The following is a 25,445-nucleotide window of genomic DNA, read 5'->3' as shown; positions in this document are numbered from 1 at the left end:
AGCGTACTTAATCCCCGGGGTGCATATCGGCAGTCACCTATGGAAAACTTCATTCCATAGCTCCAACGAGATTAACATAGCGATATCCTCAGGAAGACCTCATCTCGTTCCACCAAGCATTATGACAATGACACTATCCCAACATATCAATGCCATGAAAACCACACGCCATGCGTTTTTATGAAACATACTTAGTTGATGCATTATGCATAAAATATAAGATGCTCATTATGCTGTTGAATCAATTAATTTGGCGAAGCACTCACAAGGCATAATTCAAGATTTGGAGGGTAAAATCACTAACCAATCACGAACCATAGGTTTGGAGGGTAAAACCATTCACTAACCAACCATGAGTCATTAGAATCATTTATAATAAACTAAAACTAAGTACTGAATCGAACCGCTCACATTAACTTAGTCTCACAGGCTTCTTCGATATGCGTGTCTTGACCTCGAAATGCATGCTCGAATAATTTCCTAGGTTTGACATGGTCTTCAAGCCCCAAATTAATCCCTAGAATTGTTTAGAATTTTTTGAAAGCTTTTTCATATTTTTTCCTATTTTTCTTTCCTTTTGTTCCATCTTCTTTTCCTTCTCTTTTCTTTCTTCTCTTTCTTCTCCCCTACTTTTTCTTCCCTGAGCCCAACCTGCCCACAACCTTGCCCCTACTGCCAGCTTCCACATGGCCCTCTGCTGGCTGCTTCGGCTTTGTCAGACCACCACCGGCCGTCCTTGACCTCACGCAATCGTTGACCAGCCTCTTCCTCTTTGTTGTTCGCTTTCCGTCTACACCGCCATGGCTTCTGCTTGCAAGCATGGTTGTTGTCCGCTCGTTGCAGCCAGCCTTGGCCGTCTCTGACCACCAACATCAGCTCCTTACTCTCCCTCGAATCTCTCGGTCGTTGCTTGCCCTGCTTTAGCCTCCATCTTTGCCATTGCTTTCTGTCATTACCGCGCCCAGCTGCTGCTTTCTTGGTTTCTTTATTTCATTTTGCTTCATCTTTTCCTCTATTTATAGGCATCCCACCGCCTTAAGCTTGCCTTGGCCACCATTCCTTGAAGGAACCTCCACCACTAAGCTTGCAAAAGATTAATCTTGAAGCTTCATAGAAGCTGGCCACCTTACACACACATGTATATATTTGTATATATCACACCAATATATATGAAAAATTACACATTTAAACCCCATATTTTATTCTTATTTCATTTGAACAATTCTCTTATTGTAATTATATCCTCAAACATCAAATTAATTTACATTACGATACTTAAAATCTAAAATTAATAACTCTAAGATTACTTGATAAGGACAATTTTGCCTCAGTGTCCTCACTAAACTATTGTTTCATCCGAAAACCACCTCAGGATTGATCTTTAGATAAAATGGGAGCCCCCCTAAGGTCCCGAAGGTCCCCTACAATAATTTAGTTTTTCATCCTGAATCGAAACTGTACTGAAAACTATCTTGGTTCTGATTTCTTTTAATACCATAAATCCTATCTCGAAATGCTCATTAATGACATATATTTTTCCTTATATATCTAGGTTCCAGGGCACTCCTTGCAGTCGATTCAGTACTGATAACTGTAAGAGATTATACTTAAATCCCAAATCTTTTGAAATTTCACTTATGACCAAAGTTAAAATTACTTTTGGGTCTCTTGAAAATTCTTGGGTATTACACTAATTCTCTCATATTTTTACATTTGTATAATATGTATTTTAGTTCTCTTAAGAAGAATATTGCTTCCCATATGTTTTCAAATTTTGGACTGGTGGTGGTGTAATCAGTTTATTTAGAATTTGAAAACTAAAGTTGATATTTTTTTTAATATATATTTTGAATTGATATTAAACACATACACATTATTTTTCATTTTCTATATATTTCATTAAACATTTTCCATCCCTAATCTTATTTTTCTTATATTTTTCATTTTTTATGCATTAAATTATTTTTGTTACATTTTTATTTAATATTTTTTAAATACCCAAAATTAAAAAAAAGAAAAAATAATTTTAGATTTATAATATATCAAACTAATTTATTATAATTATTAGATTTATAATATAATTATACTATTAAATAAATATTAATTTGATGCAATAATTTAAATTATTTTATTGCCATATTTTAGATTATTATTTCAAATTATTATTTTATTAGTTATCATAATCATAAATTATTTTATTTTTATTTAACAAAGAAATGTTTCAAAAAAATAAAAAAAGTTGAAAATATGGGTGGGAACTACTCCCTCCATATCTTTCTCTCTCTCTTTCCTTCCCCAAATCCCCAAATATAACCCTAATTCACCCATTCTCCCCCCCCCCCCCCCCCCCCCGCGTTCTCTGTGAACTACTCCTATTGTCGACCCATCAATTATTGTCTTCGTCTCCTATTGTTGTTGTTGCCTTTGCTTTCGGTCATTGCCACCGCCTCCAGCTTGATGGGGCTCTGCCTTCACCTTTGTCGTTGCCAGATCTGCCTTCGTTGTCTCCAAAGTATATATATATATATATATACATACTCTGTGTGTGTATATGTATTCTCTAAATGGTCAATAACATTCTAACTTTATTGCCCCCATTTATGGACTGGAGAGTTGGAAGGTAAGAGAATATCAATAATGATGCTACTTGCATTGCATAAATATGAAGCCGAAAAGGATAAAGAAAAAGCAATCAAAAGAAGGAAACAGTTTAATTGTTTGGGGTGGGGAGGGGGTGTTGTCTGTATATAAATTTGCTTTATCTGCAAATGTATATTAGTGATTGAGACAGGAACGGGAGGACATGAATTTGAGAGACAAGAGTGCTTCTTTGGCTAAGAACAAGACCACATGCATCAACATAATTTAAAACCCCTTCGCAGGAGTCTGGGACATGCAATATATATATATAACACAATAATGTACAGATTATTTAATAACTGAAAAAATAATGATAGTTTCATACAAAATAATTTGAAAATAGCTCTTTTTTTTTTTTTTTTTCTTCTTCTAGATCAGTCAGAATTGTGGCCGCTGCTTGCGTCCCAAATTGTATATATTTTTCTGTGAAGTTCATGGAATGTACCATAAGAAATGGCAGTGAAAACGGCGCCCTAAATTGAAACCCTCAATTTGAGAATTTTGGCCCTTCACCATTAACAACCACTTGAACTACCTCCATGGTGCTGCTTCTTTCGGCGGTTGTTAATTTGTAACTAAAATTGGCTATTAATTTGCAGTGCTTAATAATTAATATTAAGCACTGCAATGAGAGCAAATTACTTCTGTGATGTTGATTAGTATTAACAAATAAGATAAAGTATAGCTTCTTGGCGCCAGATTTTTTTTTTTTAAATATAGTCATTGAGAAAGATTAGAGTATTGCACTATAATTAATCATCCTCCTCATATGATCAAACTTGGACAATGTGCTGACATCTAGGTTGGGCCATACGAAGGCCAGTGAGGCTGAGGCCTCCATTTGGAGCGAAGATTGGATCAGTTCTTAGATTAGGCTTACTGGCAGTGGCAGCCCAAACTGAGCTGTTGGCTTATTCAAGTTCGGCCGATTCATTGGATCTTAAAAGCGTTTTTGATTGTTGTTCTTTGACTCATCGCCCCTTTATTTATTATAATATTTTTTTAATAGCCGTTGGACAGGCAGGCAAAGATTAACGAAGCATGGACGAGTGAGCTGGATTCGGCAGGCAGATGAACGCAGCCAATTTCTTAATTTCTTCCTTTCAATGGCTGTTGGCCTGTAAAGTTAGCTTCTGGTAAGCCTTTTCTAATAGGTTTATATTGCAGAGCGTTGGTTGTATGACGCCTGTTGAGATCTTAAAGCTTGTTCTTTGAAAATGCACACGTTGGATTTCTTCGTTTCTTTGGCATCTTTTACTTTGTAAGGTGTAGCATGTGTTTTTCCTGTAATTAGATTTAGGTAAGGAAATTAATCAGAGTGGAAGAAGAGTCATCAATTAGATGTAATGCGTATATGGGTGATTTAGTGGAAAATGATACTCATTTAGTCGTTTAGAATTTCTGTACAAAAGTCAACTGGAAAATGATGTGTCTGCCTGCCATTACAAAGCACTTTGATGGGGCTTTCTCTTACTCTCTTTGTTAATACTAATCAACATCATTTTATATGAAATTTCTTTATTAAGACCTGTTTGAAAATCATTTTATAAAACAAAATATTTTTATAAAAAATATATTTATATATTTTTTATATTTTTTGTGATGGAATCCGTCGCTAAAAAGTATATTTTTTCATTTTTTATAACTCAGTGACGGAAATTTATTTTATATATTTTTTATTTTTTTAATTTGTTTTAGCAATGAAAATTTTTGTCACCAAAATAAATTTTTAATTTTTATATATATATATTTTTTATTTTTTAGCAACGAAACTTTTTGTCACTAAATATAGAGATGAAAATTTCCGTTGCTAATTCGTCGTTTACTTTGGTTGTTATATGTACTATTGAATTAGAGATGGAATTGCGATGAAAATTTTTATCATTAAATTTAAAAAAATTTATATTTAGTGACGAAAAATTTTCATCACTACATTGGCAATAGATCTGTCGTTAATCCGTCGCTAAAATCTGAAATTCTTGTAGTGATAATTGAGTAGTGTTTTTAGTATTTTATATATGTTTTACTTAAAATTATCTAGTATTTTGAGTTTCCTTTACATATATTTAATTTTTAGTACTTCTTGTTATTTTACAAAAATATTACTTGGGTTTCAGGTTAAAAAAAAAATAATAATAAATAATAAAAAAAAATAAAAAATTATAAAATTAATTTCAAAATTAATACTATAAATTAATATTACAATATAAATATTTTTTATAATTAATTAATATTATAATATAATTAAAGTTAATACAATTAATAATATATTAAATATTATATATTATTTTATTAAATAAATTGGCGTGAACGTGTGAACTAGGGTGGCCATATGCATGTATATATATGATAATATATGATTTGGACTAGTAGGGGAATTAAGAAGGATAATTGGAGATTGGAGTGTGGCGGACTTAAGGAATTGGACGAAGAACGGAGCACTCAACAGCCCCTAGTGTAGCAGTAGCAGCTCAGAGACGCAAATGAATAGCAAGGCAGCGGGGATGCGGTCAATGCAGATCCGCCCAATCGAACTTGATTCGGCGGCCTTGTTCCTTTACCCTCTTCCTTATTCGGGTCAACCGTCTGAAACTTTACAAGGGAACTTTTCCTTATTTAATTAATTCTCATATGCTCTCACTATTATTTTGAATTTTAATTAATTCTACTATGAACTCATTTATTAAACTAATGGCATGTATTGGCTGAAACTATATTGGTGTATTTTTTTATAATTTTATGTGATTAAATAAATTAGATAATGTTGAGTTGTGTGGTTGTAATGACCTATCTCCTGGAACCTACTAGTATAGAGAATTTTTGAGAAGATCATCATAAGTAATAGTGCAGAAATATCCTAAACAAGGACAACCAACCAGAGTCACAAAATTACATATGGGAATAACATAACTCAACAAATCATATAATTCTTTGTTTCCATTGCCAACATAAATAACCATTAAAGACAAAAGATGCACAAGAGTTAGCTTTCCATTAATTACAACATACCAACCCATGGCCACAAAATATATACAAGTCCCCAAAATACAAGAGTCCAACCAGAGCTGGACACATAAGCAAAAGACTCTCAAGGCCTGGTCTTTAGGTGAGCTCTATACACGTCTAATCCCCCAAAGATTCGCCCCCTACTGGGCTCGCCCTCTACATTAGGTTTACCTTTATCTGGAATGATGTCAGCAAAAATATGGGCCATAAAGCCCAACAAGCATAACAATAGAATATGGAAATGATGATCAACAAGAATAAGTCACAAAAGAAATATAACCCATTTTGAGTAAACCATAATGCCCCATACAAGGTACATCTACTAGAAGGTGAAACGCTAGCACAACCATACCATACACAAATCTAAGAACAAAGGACGATACATGCACATATCCATATTAGGGCACCATATACCCAGATAATATCAGACACTCGGTGCCTGGCAGCTCCACTCCTAAGGCAATGCTTGAGGGTAGTCAGCCCCACTCGAAATCTATATACACATCAACTGATACTTAAGTCCAGACAGCTCAACTCCAAGTTAACACCTAAGGCTAGCGAGCTCCACCTGAGGTCTATATACATACGAAATGACACTTGGGTGTAACACCTAGTGTTACCGGTGTTAAGAGAATAAGAAAGGAAGTGATAAACTTTCAAAAATGCTCTTAAGAAGGTAATGGATTCTTGATAATAAGGGTGCCCTAGGAGAGGGGTATTTTGGTAATTTGGATAGTGAAGTCCAATAAAAGGTATTTTGGTAAATTAGAAATAATTCCTAGGTGGAATTAAGTATGTAAGTGAATTAAATTTCTATTTTTGTATTTATGTGGAGATAAATGGGATTAATAATTCACAAAGGGTATTTTGATAATTTTGGAGTATAATTCCATGAAGGAATTTTATTATTAAAGAGGGAAATTAATTATAGTGTGTTAATATGTAAGAAGTAATTTATTTTTCCCTAAATTGGGGATTAAATGTTGTGGAGCCACATGGATGGCCAAGATGGAGGCTTGGAAGCCAAGTTGGTGTCAAGGAGTGACACTTGGCAAGCTCTTGGCTAAGAGAAATGAGAGATTTAAATAAATGCAAAAGAAATATTAAATAATCTTTCAAGCATTTAATGAGAGGCGTGATGGGTTGGATTGAAAGAAAATCAAAAAAGAAATGAAATTAGTCATGCATTAATGGTGAAAAATAGTCTCATTAATTTAAATGAGAAAGAAATAAAAATTTAAAGGATAAGATTAATTCTTGGATATAGAAAGTGATCTAAGGGCCACCATTAAGTCTTAGAAGTTGGCATGGATTGCCAACATAATAATGAATTAAATTAAAGACTAATTTTGGATGGCTAAGATTAGTTCTTGGATAGGCACATGGATTGTGCTTTTTTTTAAAGGTGGAGATTAAGTCTTAAAAAGTCAAAATGATCCAATGGTTGAGATTTAAAGAGATCATGGCATGGATTGTGTTTTCTTCCAAGGGTTGAGATTGAGCCTCAAAAAGAAAGATCAAGGGCTAGGATGTGCTCTTGAGTTTAGGATATCAAGATTTAGGGAAAAATCTTTCAAAGGAAGAAAGAAAGAAAAGAGAATGAAGGAAGCTTTCCTTGAGTTGGGAGTTGGAAGTAAGGAAGTTGTGGTTTGAAGCTCCAAGAAGAAGGCTTTGGGGAAGCACTAAAGCCTTAAGGGGTAAGAAGAGTATGTTTTAGTCATTTAAAGGCTAGGTTTCTTCCTTTTATTTCTCCTTTAGTAATATAGATCTATGTTGTGCAAGGATTTCTTAAGGAGAAGAGTTAGAAGGAAGCTAGGAAGAGTAAAAAGCTTTAAAGAATGGAAAAGGTAAGGGATAGTCCCATGGGATGGTGGCTTTGCAAGGTTGTAAGTATGGTTCATGAGCAAATATGTGTGCATTGGCATGTTATTTGTGTTTAAGGACCTATGGCCATGAGGTTGTGTGGGGTAGGGTAGGTTTAAACCTCAAACCAAGGTGGTTGTGAGGATGTAAAGCCCTAACTTTATTGCATTGCATGCATTGACATCACATTTTATATTCATATTCATACTTATTGTCATTGCACCCTTATTGAGCTTAATAACTCATGAGGTTTTACCCTCAACTTGTAGGTTGTTCATGTGCCAAGAGAAAAATGAAGTGTTACAAGCTTGAAGTTGGGAAGCTCACGGTGGGTTTGTAAATTTATGCCTTATAGAAGCCTTAGCATGTGTTTTATTTAATTTGTGAGTTTATGGCTTAGGGAAGCCTATTTGTTGTATGTGCTTCATGTGATGTAATTTAATGGTTGGTAATAGCTTGTGAAGGCCTAAGACCATGGATGTAATTTTATTTTGAAATAAAACATGGGTGTTGGAGAAAATGATTTTTGTTGGAAAAGTGGGTATTTTGGTATATATGTGAGGTGTGAGAAATTTGAAAAATTTGGGCTAAAAAGTCCAAGAAAAATTTTTGAGTCATGTAGGCGTGTCGCAGGCGACAGGTGTGCAGCAGGCGGGCACAAGTGTAGGCGGCCGCGAGGCCAGGGGAGCGGCCCCATGTGGGCGAGCGTGTGGCCTGCACGGCTAGCGCACAGCGGGGCCCCGGCCGCGCCAACAAGCCTTGTCGATCAATTGTTTTTGAAAATTTGGAAATTTGGGGATTTTTGGGGCATTTCTTAATTGATTTTGGGTGCTAGAGGAATTTTCAAAATAAAGGATTTTTTCAGGCATTTTTGAGATAAATGTCGAATTTTTGAAAAATTGACATTTTGAGTTTTTTCTCGAAAATTGGTAAAAATCAATGGGTTGATGAAAATGGTGATTTTTATGGAGCCCGATGGAATTGTTAGAAAGAAGAAGAATTAAAATAAATAAAAATGGTGATTGGGGCAATCTTAATGGAAGTTAAATAGCCAAGTGTAGTATGGTGAAAACCCAAATTTGCTAGTAGATCCTGGGGGTGAGGGAAGGGAATGACGAAACCTAGTTACCACCTAGGGCATTTCGTGTTGAAACATAGTCTACCCTTCACGAATGGCCGGGCATGTGAGCAATTCAGTTGATTGTTCACGAGTGGTACCCGTAAATGGGAATGGGGCATCACATTGGGACAAGACAGCTCAACTCCAAATTAACACCTGAGGCCAGCCAGCTCCACCAAGGGTCTCTTCACAACTTATGCCACAAGGTTACTAGGCTAGATAGCTCAACATCTAAGAGCATGCTCCCATACACACGCAACACTAAAGGCCCATTAGCTTTACTTAATGCCTTGGTGCACTCATATAGCATACCTAAACTAACATATATAAACAAACTTATAATATTCCACCAAATTACCCAACTGGTATAACCCCAAATCATGCACCAAACCATACCCAAGAATGCCCAAATAATTTACCCGAAAATATCTAAACAGTCTTAAGGAACATGAAGAAATCACCCCAAACTCAGCCTTTCAAACATAAGTCTCTCATGAATCCCACCTCACCTAATTTCTCACTAAAATTCTTGCACAAATCCAAGCTCTAACTAATAAAGCATCATTCCTTTGTAAAGATGAGGTGAAACTATACCCCATGTAGCCCATAGGCTTAGTTTACCCAAAATACGAAGAAAAAGTACATGAATTATAACTAACTCTATTGAAACCCTTCTACCAAAAATAAATATCAGGTTTCACGAAACAACAACCAAAGTGGAAGAAATGCATCGCTCAATTGAAAGAGAAGATTTAAGGAGTTTGTAAACAAAGCAAATGAGAAAAAGAACTTGAATGAAGAAAAGAACTTACAAATACGATTACAGGCTTATCTCCAAAATAAAGTAAGGAGTGAGGAGAACTTGCTTTTATAAAGAGTAACCAAATAGAAGAGTTTTCCCAAATGTTGGAAAAATCTACCCCAACTTACAGCTCTAATCCAATCAGAAGAAGAAAAGAATAAAAGAGGAAAGTGGAGGAGAAAATGGAAGGAAAAAGAATATATGTAGACATGGACTTGAAATTATATCTAAAACTAAATTGGAGAGAGACTTGAAATCCAAAATTAAATTGGAATGAAATTTGGAATCTAAAACTAAATTGAAATGAGATTTGAATTCTAAAATTAAATTGAAATGAGATTTGAAATCCAAAACTAAATTGAAATAAAGGCTTACGTCCACAACCTTTAAATCCCACATTTGTCCTTTACCTGTTCCCATTCCTAATACTCTCATTAAACCCATTTTGGCCATTTGATCATTTTTTTCTCCTAATTAATTTAAAAACAAAATATACTTGCACACTCAACCACTCGACTACCTCCCCTCCTTGCTACAACTTAACACCACATTTAATTTTTTACTAAATAAATGCACATTTTCCAACTCACATTTATACCCAATAAATTCCGCTAACTCTCAATTATCACTACAAAAAATTTGATTTTTAGCGGCGGCTTTTTAAATTTAATGGCGGTTTTTTTTATTTTTTGCGGCAGTTTTGAAACAACCGCCGCTATTTACCATGTGCAAGCCAAAATCAAGCGCGTGCCAGGCCCGGCCCCTGCGCGCCAGTGCGTCCGCCTGCGCACCGTGCCTACGCCTGCTGGAATAATTCCAGCAATGTGATTTTCCCAAGTTTCGATCCCGTAACCACCCTTACGCGTGTACGCACGCGAAGCCAGCTGATCTACAAAACCACCTTGTAATATATTCGCGCATATTAATTATAAAGTAATCGAACCACTATTTTTCAAAATTCACTTTGCACCCATAAACTCAAGTTTTTGAAATTACACTTAGCCCCAAATTAAATAAAATAAAATTATAATTTTATTTTTAATTGAATTGAATTAAATTAAATTAATTAATTAAACTCTCAAAACACCTAAAAAAGAGTTAACATATTAACTTAATTAATTGAACATAAATTTTTTTAAACCAATTAATTAAATTAAATAAATTAATTGATTAATTAATTTAAAATTAATTAATTAATTGATAAATTTAAAATAAATAAATTAATTGATTAAAAAATAAAAAAAAATTAGATTATTTTTTAAAATTTTATTTTTAAATTATTAATTTTTTTAAATTAAATTTTTTATATTTTTTATTACTGAATTTGGTGGCGATTTTTTAAAACTGCCGCGAAATTTTAGTTTCGATTTTTTTTATTATTTAATTTTGCGACGATTTTAAAAAATCGTCGCAAAATTTAATTTATGATTTGTTTTATTATTTAATTTTGCGGCGGTTTCGACAAAACTGTCGCTAAATTTAATTTTTTTGATTTATTTTATTATTGAATTTTGCAGCAATTTCGACAAAACAGTCGCTAAATTCAATTTTTGATTTTTTTTATTATTTAATTTTGTGGCGGTTTCACAAAATCACCGGTAAATTTAATTTTTTTGATTTATTTTATTATTGAATTTTGCGACGGTTTCTACAAAACCGTCGCTAAATTTAATTTTTTTGAATTTTTTTATTCATGAATTTGGCGGCGATTTTCTCAAAATCACCGCTAAATTTAATTTTTTATTTTTTTATTAGTGAGTTTAGCGGAGGTTTTTTAAAACCGCTGCTAAATTTAATTTTATAATTTTAATTAATTAATTTTGTGACGATTTTTGGAAACCGCTGCAAAATATTGGACAAATCGCCGTAAAAAACATATTTTGCGACGGTTGAAAAACCGTCGCAAAATAACATGTTTTGCGGCAATTTTCAAAATCGTCGCAAAAAAATCACCGCAAGAAACCCGTTTTTTTGTAGTGTATTCCTTTCATTCACAAAGATAATAAATTTAACACTTTTCCATTAATTCCTCGAAACCACAAATCACCTTAAATACATATATTATTTACTACATTATTTTTTTAAAAATTCGGGTTGTTACAGTAGTATTGAATTTAATGTTTGTGAATATAATTGGCCATTATTTACATGATTTGATACCTAATCTTGAGATCGAGCAGAGATAAGTTGGGGATTGCATTATAGGTACCATACACCATAAAGTAAAATCGACTAGAGATAGAATTCGATTTCTTTGTGAGGCTTTTAGCGATACGCTAGGAATTTCATAAATTGTAATACGTTTTCATTTAGTTAAACTTTCATAGAGATATAGAATGTTATTAAATGAGAATAAACTCGTTATAACATAGAGATAAGGTAACAAATGCGTTAGAAGATTTCGTACATACTCAATTTACCAATTCATTCCCATAAAAATCTATGATTTGCATTACATAGCTAGGTTCATACATGTGCCTTAATTATTAAAATCTAGTGATTTCTTTGGTTCAAGTTTCCTTCTAAATCAATTTTATTTTATTAATTTAATTAATTAGTTTAATTTATTTTTTAATCAATTTTCTTATTCTTTATTAAATTTGAAATTTCTGATTGTCTAAATAATATAAAAAATTTGAAAATTTGGTATTTGAAATCTTTTCTCATGAGAACGATATTCTTACTCACTACTATATTACTTGTGCGATCCATACACTAGCAGTAGATTTTAGGATGATCAAGTTTCTGGTGCCGTTGCCGAGGAAAGTATTCTTCAATATCAAATTAAATTTTTTTTCTTTATTAATTTAGATTGTATACATACTTTTTGTGAGTGTCTTTGTCTTCCGTGACTTTTATTTTATTTTATTTTTTTAACTAATATTTTGTTTACCTTACATAGTGTTGTTTTACATTGTAGGTTGAGTAGTGCATGCCAAGAAATCGTGGAAAAATTTAGCCATTTGATTCGGAGATAGATAGAATCTGTCGAGCAATAAAGAAGAGAGGAGATTTGCACAGCAAGTAATAATCATGGCAAATAATCGCAACTAGAACCAGAATCAGAAATTGCTACGTGATTATGTTATGCCAGACTTAGTTGGAGCTCAACCCAGCATACTAAGACCAACAGTCAATGCCAATAACTTTGAGATTAAACTAAGACTCATTCATATGGTTTAGTAGGGGCAGTTTGGTGGAAATCCAACTGAAGATCCTAATGTGTACTTAGAAAACTTTTTAGAGATATGCGACGCCATCAAAATGAATGGTGTTAATGAGGATGCAATCAGACTGAGACTGTTTCCTTTTTCATTGAGAGATAAAGCCAAGGCGTGGTTGAATTCCAAAGCTCCAAATTCATTTATGTAATGCCTAGCTCCCACTTACGGGTGTTACTCGTGAATAATTACCCGAATTGTCCACCTGCCCGGCCTTTGGTGAAGGACGGACCATGTTTCAAGAAGAAACGCCCTAGGTGGGAACTAGGCTTGTCCTTCCCTTCCCTTAACCCCAGAATTCACTAGCAGAATTGGTCTTTAACCACACCGCATTTGGTTAAAAATAAATCTCATGAAGACGGGCTCCGTAAAAATCACCATTTAAATCAATCCATTGCTTGATTACCAATTTTTGGAGGAAAAACTCATAATTTTCAATTTTTCAAAATTTCAGCATTATTCTCCAAAATACCCAAAAAATCCCTTTATTTTGAAAATTCCTCCAGAGCCAAAAATCAATTAAGAATTGCCCCAAAATCCCCAATTTTTTGGAAATTTTTAAAAAAATTTGGTCGGCAGGGCTCATAGCGCACCCCGGGGCCTGCGCTGGGCCCAACTGCTCGCTGACAGCATGCAATGGCCGTGGGCTACGCGCCAGGCCACTGGCCATGCTGCCACGCCCGTGCTCCCCCGCGTGCTCGAGCCCCGCACGCCCTCGCGCGCTCCTGTGCGGCCCAGCTGTGCCCCTAGCCTGCTGCTGCTGCTGCCTGCTGCCATGTTGTTGCATCCTCACTTCTTTTCCCCTTTTTTCTTTCTTGGGCTTTAAACCCCAGATTTTTCCAGAAATTAAATTAAATAAATATACTTCATATTCATTCAATTTTTGCCTCTATTTCTCCATAATTAAGGCTTAAACAATATTCTTGATGCTTCCACAATATACATCAAACACCCACTATTTTTCCAACAAAAAATCATATGATTTAACTTCTTGGTGCTTCCCACAACACACACCAAAATGAGACTTTAACCCAACATAGGCTTCAACATGCCATAAGCCAATATCTCATTGTCTAAATACAACATACACTTCAACTAACAAACAAATTACATTACATAAACCAAACACATAAGATTCCATAAGCCATAATATACTCTTGAATCTTCTTTCTATGCTTCCACATGCCATTACACCATTGCCTTTACTTTACCATGCTTTCACAACCTACATGTGAGGGTAAAAACCTCACGAGCTATTAAGCTCAATAAGGGTGCAATGCAAAATAAATATGAACATAACAAAATTATATATTGCCAAATACATGCAAGTGTGGCTAGGTCTCTTTGCCCTCACAACTCACCAAGGTTAGAGGCATCAACCCACCATTTCAACCATGTTCCCAAACTAACCTATGGCCATAAGTCTCATGCACACAAAAGAACATGCCAAATGCAACATATACATTTATGAACCATACTTACTACACATTGCAAGGCCACCCTCCCATGGGGCCATCCCTTACCTCATTCTTCTCTTTGAAGCTTTAAATCCTCATCTCAAGAGAGCTTCCATCATAATTTTCTCCCATCTAAGAAGATGGCATCCCAAGAGAAACTTCCTTTGCATACAAAGCATACTTAAATAAAGAGAAGAAAAATATAACTTACCTTGATTCTTTTCTCTTCTTCTTCTTCTTCTTACTTTCCTCTCATCTCTTCTTTCTTTCATATTTTCTACAAATGGCCAAGGGGAGACAAGTCTTCCACACTTGCCATTTTATACTAGGCCTCCATATTTCAAGAATGAATCTAGGTCATTCACTAAAAACACAATCCATGTGCTTAAGGAGGATCAAATCTCAACCATCCACCTCTTTAGATTAAATTCATCTCTCTTGGAAGAAACATAATCCATGCCATTTCCTCTCTTTAAATTTCAACCATTGGATTCATTATATTTTCAAGAATAGATCTCATCCATTAGATTCTTGAATTTTCCATTTATTTCTTATTTACTTAAATGAGACTATTTTCATAACCATCACACTTGAGAGACATAATTAATTTCTTTCCTATTTAATTTAATGGGACCATTTTCCACCATTAATGCATGACTAATTCATTTTCTTTTGGATTTTTCTTTTAATCCAACACCATTATGCCTCTCATTAAATGCTTAAAAGACTAAAATAATTTTTTTTGCATTTAATTAAATCACCCCATTTATACTTGAACAAGACTTGGCCAAGTGTCATCTTTTAAACTCATACTTGGCTCTCAAGATCTCATCTCATCCACCCATGTGGCATTTCCACATTTATTTACCAATTTAGGGAAAAACATAATTATTTTCTCAAATAATTCAATATCCACCATTTTTCCTATTTTTCATAATTAAATTCCTTTATGGAATCACTCTAAATTACCAAAATACCCCTTTCATGAATTATTAATCCCATATCTCCACATAAATACAAAATTGGGCTTTAATTCACTTACTCACCTAATTCCATATAGGAATTATTTCCAATTTATCAAAATACCCTTTATTGGACTTCACTATTCAAATTACCAAAATGCCCCTCTCATAGGGCACCATCATTCTCAAAATCTTTCACATTCACAAGGGCATTTTTAAAATTTTCTCACTTCCTTTCTCATTCTCATAACACCGGTAACACCGGGTGTTACAATTTACCACATGGGCAGCCTTATCACAAGCATTCTTGAGTAAATATTTTCCACCAAGGAAGATTGTTGAACTCAGGAATGATATTACTAGTTTTGTTCAAATTAAGGGTGAATCTTTGTATGAAACATGGGAAAGGTTTAAGGAATTGCAAAGACAGTGTCCACACCATGGTCTACCTGACTAGTTGATTGTGCAGACACTCTATAATGGTCTATCTCATTTAGTTAGAATCACTATAGATGCTGCTGCAGGGGTTGCACTAATGGGTAAGTCTACAGAAGATGCATATGAGCTGCTTGAAGAAATGGTTTCCAACAATTATCATTGGTCTACTAAGAGAGGTATGCCTAAGAAAGCCTCAGGTATGTTTGAAGTTGATGGAATTAATATGTTAAACGCTAAGGTAAACAATCTAGTAAAAATGTTTGATAAGTTGAGGAATGTCAACGCTGTTTATTCTAATTTCAATTATTCTAGTAATTGTGATTGTTATGAGAATGCTCACTTGGATTCTAAATGTATGCAGGTTGAGTAAGCTCATTATATTTCAAATTCTAACAGGCAGAACCAACAAAATAACCCATATTCTAACAACTATAATGCAGGTTGGAGAAATCACCCCAATTTCTCCTAAAGGGATAAGGGTTGTAGTAGCAATTCTAGGCTTAGCAATCTTCCTGGTTTTCAACTGAGACCTCAAGAAGTGATGTAGCAACAACCAGAAAGCAAGCCATCTTGGGAGTTGGAAATTGAAAAGTTAGCGAATGCCATTGCGAAAGATTTGAAAAGCTAGAGGCAGAAGTAGACTAAATGGCTAGTTTCAATAGAAATATGGAGGTTCAATTAGGGCAAATATCAAATCTCATAAATTCGAGAGATCAAGGTAAATTGCCCAACAAAATTGAGGCAAATCCAAGAGATGAAGTCAAGGCAATGACATTGAGAAACGGTAAGCAACTTGGTGATGTAAGTAGCAAACATGTTATAGGGGGATGTTGATAAAAAGAACAATGTTGAGATTAGTGATGAGAATGAATAGAATGAGATACCATCCCTAACACCACTTGTTAAACCATATGCTCCTCCTATCCTGTTTCCTCACAGGCTTAAACAAAATAAGATTGACAAATAGTTTGAAATTTTTCTTGAAGTTTTTTAAGTAATTGTGCCTTAACATTCCATTTGCAGATGCTTTATCATAGATTCCTACTTATACAAAATATTTGAAATTGTTGTTGCCAAAATACAACAATTTATTTTTAATTGTGGGAAGAGGTAAGAGTCTTATCACGATGTATTGAGAGTCATGTCTTCAATGATGGGAATCTTGGCGAAGAGAATCTGTCGAGCAGCTAAATCTGACAGTCAGGTAGGTCTGGTGGTCCAATGGAATTGATGGTCTGGTAGGCTAATGGTAGGGCTAATGATCTGCTAGGTCTGATTATCTGGTGGCCTTGGATAACTGAGTGACTCTTGATAACCAAGTGGCCCTTGATAACCGAGTGGCCACACAAACCCTACGATGCCTAAGTCAGATCACGAGAAAAAGTGCAAAATTATACTTGAATAGATTAATAGTGTGTACCTTGTGATGAAGACATGGCCTCCTATTTATAGTGGAGAGTGAGGGGAGCCACGCAACAATCTCGGTAAGAGTTTTGTGGCCCGTATTGGAGATTCCGCAGCCCACCTCAAGGGTTTCGAAGCCCATTCTGCTAGGCGTATGATGACGAGAGGGGGCCCACTCGGTCGTGACTCAGTGAGCCATGAAAATGGTGGGATCGAGCGACCTACTCGACATAACTGAGTGGACCCTCACTCGGTTATGCCGAGTGGGTCTTCTTCTACCTCCTTTCGATGCTTTGCCCTTCTCTTTTCTTTTTACTACCACGCTGGGGCTCACTTTTAATTCAGTATTGATTTGATTTTTCTGGGTATATCAATTGCTTCTAGCTCTTTTAGCCGAGAAAGTTGGTTGAAAGAGCATATAATCTTAGGAAAATCTTGCGCATTTCCTACCATACTCGCTTTCTTTTGGAAGATCATTTGACTGTGTCTATCCTTTATTTTCTATATTCATCTGTGAGTCTCGATGCTTTTCTATCTTTTGAACACTTGAAAATTGGGTTCAAGGCTTTCATTTGGTCCTCATGCAGTCTTGGCTATGGTGTCTTCATAGCTAAAACTCCTTCAGGTCTCGGTGCATTTCAGACCTCGTCGCATTTCAAGGCCCATTACGGGAGATGCCTAGCCACTAGGTCATGATCGAGTGGCTATGTTGGTGCAGCTAGAGGTCCACTCTGTTATGACCAAGTAGACAAGCTGGTTCGACCAGACCTACTCGGTCATGATCGAGTGGAGGCCTTCTCCCGCTCCCTATCGGCTATTATTTTGTGCTCCCTTTCATAGCTTTGTCTTTTCTTCATTTCGTATTGAGGCTTTTACTTTGTTTACAGGTGTTGTTTGCTGTGACCCTCCGTCTTTTCCTACTTCCTCAGAATTTAAGCAAGGTAACTTTCTCAAGTCTCTTCAATATGTCAAGAAGAAGACCGGCATCACCCCCGACCCCGCACACATTCCCGAAGATTCGAGCTCTTGACTTCATTTCGGAGATTTTGAAAGGGTTTATGATGCCACCCCCTCAGGATATATGGTAAGGTATCCTCGCCTTGATGAGCCGGATCCCTCGCAAGTGGATCAAGGCTCCCTTGGTATTCATTTTGCTTCATTTGAGGTGGGACTCCACTATCCTCTTCTGCCTTTTGCCACGGAGTGGTTGCGTCATTATGGGATTGTTCCAGCTCAGCTTCATGCTAATGGTTGGGCTCAATTGGTGGGTTTCTCTGAACTTTGTCATTAGCGAGATGTAGTCCCTTGATGCTTTTTAACTATTTCTATGGGTTACGAAAGGCTAGTAAAGACCGTCATCTCTACACGTTCCAAAATATATTTGGCTTCGATCTGGTTAATGCCCTTCCTAACAAGATCAACCGATTCGAAGAACGATGGTTGGTGATAGAGCCTCCACCCGATTAGGATGCTCCCATGCATTGGAATCATCATGATGCTAGCCAAGGGTTCTCTCATTGAAAAGACATTTGGGGCGTACATCGTCATCTCATGGGGATGCTAATAGCGTAGAGTCCTGTTGATTTGCCGAGACTCTTGAATTTAGAGAATTTCAGAGTCGCGGGTTGGGGGGTTGTAACACCAACTTCTCCTCCTCTATCTTCTACACTGTCCAATCGAGGAATGGAATGAGTCAAGGAGGAGGAGATGGAAATGTCTGGGCAATTTTCGTATCCTCTTTTTAATCCTTAGGATGAAATCACTCATGGGGGTAGATTTCCTATTGCCATTGTCTTTATTATTTTGTTACCGCGTTAATTCCCATACCTAATGCTTTACATTAATTTTTGTAGGGATTGCAGGATTAGGCAAACTTTTTGAAGTATGGGTTTTATTTAGCTCATACTTATCTGGAATCTCAGCGTCCGAGGGAGACTTTTCCCGAGCTTCTTCTTACTCCCGAGGTTAAAGAGTCTACTGTGGTGGATTGGCGTTATTTTGAGCCAAACACTCCCGTGAGTCCTTCCTCCTATTTGGATTCTTTTATGGTGGATGATTTGGAGAATCTGATAGGCCCATGGGAGCCATATCCTTTCAACCGTGAGGGGGGGGGGGGAAGACGTGGTGAACGACCCCAAAGAAATTGAGGAAGATCCTGGAGAGGCTGTTGAAGGTGTGCCGAGTATAGTTAAGGTGGAAGAAGGAGAACTTCCAACGGTGCCCCTTGAGATTCCTACTGTGTCATTTGGGTCTACTAGGCGTTCATCTTGCAAGTCTCGCTCCCACGAGTAGATCCTCAGTGAGTAGATCCTCAGCGTTGTTGTTGTTGTTGTTGTTTTTTTTTTTTTTTTTTTTTTTATCACAATGAAAGTTATCACTTGATTTCTAGTGTTTGCCTTACTTGATCCGCTCAATATGGTTCACTTTTCAAATTTGTCTTCAATATCTGACCTATTCTTCAACGTCAGCTCTAGTCTGAGATAATTGGTCAGGGCTTTTCTTCTCTTACCGAGCTATGAGAGGGGCGACGGGCTTAAATGTATTTTTACTCTGTTGTTGGGCTATGAGCAGGACAATGGGCTTAAATGTACTTTTACCTCGTTGCCCGGCCATGAGTGGGACAACGGGCTTAAACGTACTTTTACCTCATTGCCGAGCCATGAGCGGGACAATGGGCTTAAACGTACTTTTACCTCGTTGCCAGGCCATGGGCGGGGTAACGGGTTTAGACATATTTTTTTCTCGTTGTCGGGCCATGAGCAGGACAACTAGATTAGAGGTACTTTTACCTCGTTACCAGGCTATGAGTGGGGTAATGGATTTAAACGTACTTTTACCTCGCTGTCGGGCTATGAGCGGGGCAACGAGTCTGGGTGCATCTCTAGAGTTTCCTTTCTGCAGGTAAATCATGCAAAGAAAATGCTGAAACAAATAAAAATAATAAACACATAAGGATTTTTACGTGGTTCGGCCAAATGTACCTACATCCACGACCCCAATTAGGGCTTATATTACTGTAGATATTCTGTCAGGTATATCATTCATATACAACTTGAGATGATTCAAATTCCATGTTTTCCCGAGGATTTCTCCTGAAAAAGTCTATAAAATGCAAGTGTTGGGACCAATCAATTTTTGTATGCGGTATGTCCCCTCACAATTAGCTCGTAACTTCCCATCATCTTTGAGCGCGTTGGTTATAGCAGACCTTCGGAGTACTAGATCTCCATCTTTAATAAGCTTATTCCTTACCCAAGAGTTATAATAACTAGCGATTCTTCTGTGATAGCAGTTATCCTCATGGCAGCACTATCCTGCTACTCCTCAATCAAATCCAAATTTTCTCACAATGCTTTGGAATTTCTCGCGCCATTCGCTTCCTCATATGCCATTAGTCTAGGGGACTTAGCTGAAATTTCAATGGGAATTAAGGCCTATATTCTATATACTAGATTTAATGGAGTTTCACTAGTAGTGATTCGACTAGTTGTTCGGTAAGCCCACATGATCGATGGTAGTTCGTCAGCCCATGTTCCTTTGGCCCCTTCTAGGTGAGTTTTTAGTTCATGGAATATGGTTCAATTACTGACCTCAGCTTGCCCATTAGTTTGGGGGTATGCCACTGAAGCTAATCATAGTTGAATCCCTAGGTCATCACAGAATTTTCTAAATGAGAAACAATCAAACTGCTTCCCATGGTTTGTAACAATAATTCTTGGTACCCCAAACTAGCACACCATGCCTTTCCATACCATCGCTTCTACTTTTCTTACTGTAATGGTGGCCAATGCCTCAACCTCAATCCATTTGGTGAAGTAGTCAGTGGCTACCATTAAGAATTTTCTCTGCCCCGGTGCATGTGGGAATGGACCCAGAATATCTAAACCCCACTGAGCAAATGGTATGGGCTGGAATGCAGACTGTAACTGAGATATTAGGGTAGATTGGATTGGTGCATGTCACTGGCATTTGTCACAAGATTTAACTTTCTTTAATGTGTCTGATCGTAATGTGGGCCAAAAGAAACCTACCAGTAAGACTTTAGTTGCTAGAGCTCTTGCTCCCAAATGCTCTCCACATACCCCGTTATGGGTTTCTGTCAGAATATATTCGACTTCTTGGGGACCTAGACACTTGAGAAAGGGTGTAGTAAAAGCCCGCTTATACAATACTCCATCTATAATGGTAAATTTTGCAGCCCGTATCTTAAGTCTCCTTGCTTCTTATGGATCGTTAGGTAGTTCACTATGTTTTAGGTAACGATAGAGAGGCGTTCGCCAGTCCGTTCCTACTTCAACACATGACACTTCTTTCTCTTCAATGCTCGGTTGATGAAGCACTTCAACAAATACTGTTCACCCAGAGTGGACGCTAGTATAGACAAAGCATCATCGTGTCCGTTGAGCGATCAATTTATTTACACCAACTGAAAACTTCAAAATGTCTTTGCCAGGTCTTTTACCTTGTGCAAGTATTGTGCCATCACCTGTTCTTTGGTTTCATACTGCCCATGAAACTACTGAACAATCAATTAGGAGTCATTGTGGGCAATTAACTGTGTTACTTCCAATTTATGTGCTAACCTCATTCCTGCAATCAATGCCTTTTATTCTGCCACATTGTTGGTACTTGAAAAAGCAAATCATAGAGAATACTCTAACGTTTCTCCCTCGGGGGGTACAAGTACTATCCCAACCCGCTTCCTTGCGAGCTGGTGCCCCATTCACAAATAATAGCCATTATGTCTGCTCATTTTCTCCCATTTTACTGGAATGTGTACATTCCACAATAAAGTCAGCAAATGCCTGCCCCTTTATAGCTTTCCGGGGTTGATACTAGATACCATATTCACTCAGCTCAATGGACCATTTGGTAAGGCGACCGAAACATTCAAGCTTTTGTAAAATACTCCGTAATGGTTGGTCTGTAAGTACGATGATTTTATGAGCTTGGAAGTAAGGCCTTAATTTTCTGGAGGCGTTTAGTAGAGCTAACGCCACCTTTTCAACAAAGGGATAACGTGTCTCTGGGCCTTGTAACACCTTGCTGACATAGTATATTGGCCGATCCACCTGTCCTTCTTTTCTAATCAATACTGCACTTATTGCTTCATCGCTTATCCCTAGGTATAAGTATAATGTCTCTCTAGTTTCTAGACGTGTCAATAGGGGAACTTCTTTCAAATACTCCTTTAATGCTTCAAATGACTTCTGGCATTGTTCTATCCACTCAAACTTTTTTCCAGCCCTCAATGTTCGTAAAAATGGGAGCTCTTTCTCAGCTAACTTGGAGAGAAAATGCCTAAGGGTTGCCATCCATCCAATTAGTCACTGAACTTTCTTAGTTGATGTTGGCGGTTCCATATCCAGTATTGCTTGAATTTTCTCTGGGTTGGCCTCGATCCCCCTTTGTGTGATCATATACCACAAGAATTTTCCAAACTGCACTCCAAAGGCGCACTTTGTTGGATTTAGTCACATTTTGTATTGTTTAAAAACTCCGAGCACCTGAACTAGCTTTTTTACATGCGATTCATTCTCGTGACTTTTCACAATCATGTCATTAACATATGCTTCCATTGTGTCCCCCATCAATTCTTTAAAGACTTTATTCACCATTCATTGATAAGTGGCCCTAGCATTCTTGAGGCCAAAGGGCATGACTTGGTAACAATACGTCCCCTTTTCGGTGATAAATGACATTTTCTCCTAGTCTAGAGGATACATCATTATTTGGTGATACCCCAAGAAAGCATCCAAAAAGCTCAGAAACTGGTACCCAGACGTTTCATCTACGAGACTATTGATCTAGGGTAGTGGGTAAGAGTCTTTGGGGCATGCTTTGTTGAGATTGGTAAAGTCCACACACACGCGCGCCATTTTCCATTGGGCTTTGGGACCATAACAACATTGGCCAACCATTCAGGATACAACACTTCTCGAATGAAGCCTGCCCTTAGCAATTTATCAATTTCTTCTTCTAATGCTTGTAGCCTATCGGGGGCAATGTTTCGCTTCTTCTGTCGGACTGGCTTGAATTGGGGATCTACATTCAAATGGTGACGTATCACTTCTAGACTGATCCCTGGCATGTCTTTTGGTTCCCAAGTAAATACGTCTACATTTTCCCGTAGGCATTCCACAATCTCTTCTTTTATATGTTCTGGAAGTTGTGAGCCAACATATGCTAATTTCTCAGAATCAAATTCACTCAAATGCACTGCCTCTAATTCTTCAACAGGTTGAGACTTGCGAGCAATTCCCTCTTCCAAGGATTTATGTATAGCCTTCTTTGTGATAGATAAGGTTTCCTCAATTCTCTTTCCTTTTGTAGATGACACATAACATGTTCGTGCCTTCTTTTGGTCTCCTCGAACCTGTCCAACTCCGACGGGCGTAGGGAACTTCATCAATAAGTAGCATAAGGACACCACGACCCTCATATCATTGAGTAGTAGGCGGCCCAAAATTATGTTGTATGCAGCTGAGGAGGTTTTAACCATAAAATTCGCTTGTAGAGTCACGGTTTGGGGATCTACACCCAACGTGATGGGTAACTGAATAGACCCTGCCACTGGGACTGTTTCCCCAGTGAAACTGTATAGGGGCGAGGACATTTTTCTTAATCGATCATGAGATAAATGCATCTTTTCAAAACAATTCCAGTAGATCAAATTAACAGAACTGCCACTGTCTACCAGAATTCTACTGATAGGGTGTTTGACCACGATTGCTGAACTAACCATTGGATCATTATACGAGAGTATTATATCACCTTGGTCGGTAGGGGAGAATGTAATTGGCTCTTCATCATCTTTAACTTCCATCACTAAATTAACCTGGTAGGCTTAACAAGCATATGCCTTTCGGGAGGCCGACGTGTCCCCACTTAGGGTTTTCCCTCCTGAAATAATGTGAATGGCTTGTTGAGTTGGCTCATTATCTAAATGAGGATCTTACCTGTGATCACTTCCTCTCTCTTGCTACCTTAGGTTTTGCCTTTCATGCCCATCACACTTGTCTTCCCTTTTCCAGGGCTCCCGGCCTTCTTCTCCTTCATTTTGCACATATTTTTGTAGGTGCCCCTCCTGAATGAGCATTTCAATCTGATTCTTCAATTCTCTGCAATGATCTGTGGAATGTCCCCTAGTCTGGTGGTACCTACAATACTCCTCTTGATTTTTTCCCATGGGTTTGTCAACTCCGGGGGGTAATTTGAGGAGTCATTCCCCCTCTACTACTGCTAATATAGCTGATCGTGGCTGTAGAAGTCGGGTGTAAAGATTAAATTAAGGTCTGGGTGCATCTGCTCTCCTAACCTTTTCCTCTCACCGTACGGACTCTTCCACTCCTTCATGTGCTTTTCTCTTTCATTCTCTGTCTTCATTCCCCCCTGCATTTCTCATGGTCTTAGTGTGGAGGATATACCTATTTGCTTGACAAACAAATCGGCCGGAGATATTAAAGGGTTTAAGGAAAGTGATTCTTGAAGAGAGACGAGTCATGTCCCCTGAAGCATGGTGGACACTGCCACCTGGGCTAGCAGATCAGTAACTTCAAAGGTGGCATTGCGAAATCTGTCCATGAACTGACGTAAAGATTCTTTGTTCCCCAGTCGTATACTGAGCAAGTAGGTTGTGTCCTTTTTCCTTCGAATGTTAATCACAAAAGGCTTGATAAATTCTGTTCTAAGCTGCCCAAACGATGAAATAGAGGATTCCAAAAGGCTGTTAAACCATGTCCGAGCATTCCCTAATAGTGTTAAGGAGAACACCCAGCACATTATGCTATCATCCCATCCGTGCAATATCATCAGTGACTCATAGTTTTGAACATGATCATACGGGTCGTCTTTCTCTGAATTGGGGGTGATTTGAGGCATTTTAAATTTTTGGGGCAGAGCCTTTCCAATATATCTGTAGTAAAGGGGCATTTTTTGCGCTGGTGTTCCACTGTTGCGGGGATTATCTTTTTTAGCTCAAGCACTTCTTCAACTACTCTTTTGACGTCATCATGCATGCTAGCTACTGTTTGGTTATCATGTCTTATGGGTGTACTAGCCACAGTTTCATGGTATCTCCGCCTTTGGGGGCTTCTAGTCCTATTTTCCATTCGTGGGTTCTCATTTCCTTGGGGCGTGGTGTGAGGATTCTTCCTTGGTGGTGGTGATCTGGGCCCATCATCCCGACGAGGAGTAGATCAAGAATGAGAATCGGGAGTGGCCTCCTGGTAAGAATCAACTCCCACCTCAGGCTGGGGCTCAGGTAATGGCATAAACTTTTTCAATGTATTGGGTAACGTCCCTCCAGGCATCATTCCTTGGAGTATGTCAGCCATGTCTCGAAGTGCCTACATGCCCTCAACATGTTATTGTCTCAATGCTTCATACTCTTCCCACAGGACCGTATGCGGTGGCTGTCGTGAAGTCCCCACTTGATCAGCGGGAAGTGATCCTGAGCCGATGTTAAGCAGAGGTAGGACTGATTGGTTCCCCACTTGTTGGCTTGGGGAAACAGAACGATCACCTCCTTGG

The 25,445-nt window shown here is 37.4% G+C and overlaps 1 non-coding gene across 1 annotated transcript; it reads right to left on the bottom strand.

The window, feature by feature from the left end:
* Positions 1–15,411: 15,411 nt before the first annotated feature.
* Positions 15,412–15,518, bottom strand: LOC127796100 (small nucleolar RNA R71). The gene has a single exon (XR_008021931.1). It is a non-coding gene; the product is annotated as a small nucleolar RNA R71 (small nucleolar RNA).
* Between the last annotated feature and the right edge of the window lie 9,927 nt (positions 15,519–25,445).

The sequence above is a fragment of the Diospyros lotus genome, chromosome 2 (genome assembly GCF_014633365.1).
Source record: "Diospyros lotus cultivar Yz01 chromosome 2, ASM1463336v1, whole genome shotgun sequence".
Taxonomy (NCBI): Eukaryota; Viridiplantae; Streptophyta; class Magnoliopsida; order Ericales; family Ebenaceae; genus Diospyros; species Diospyros lotus.
The sequence above is the reverse complement of the archived record's forward strand: the minus strand, read 5'-3'. Positions and strand labels throughout refer to the sequence as shown.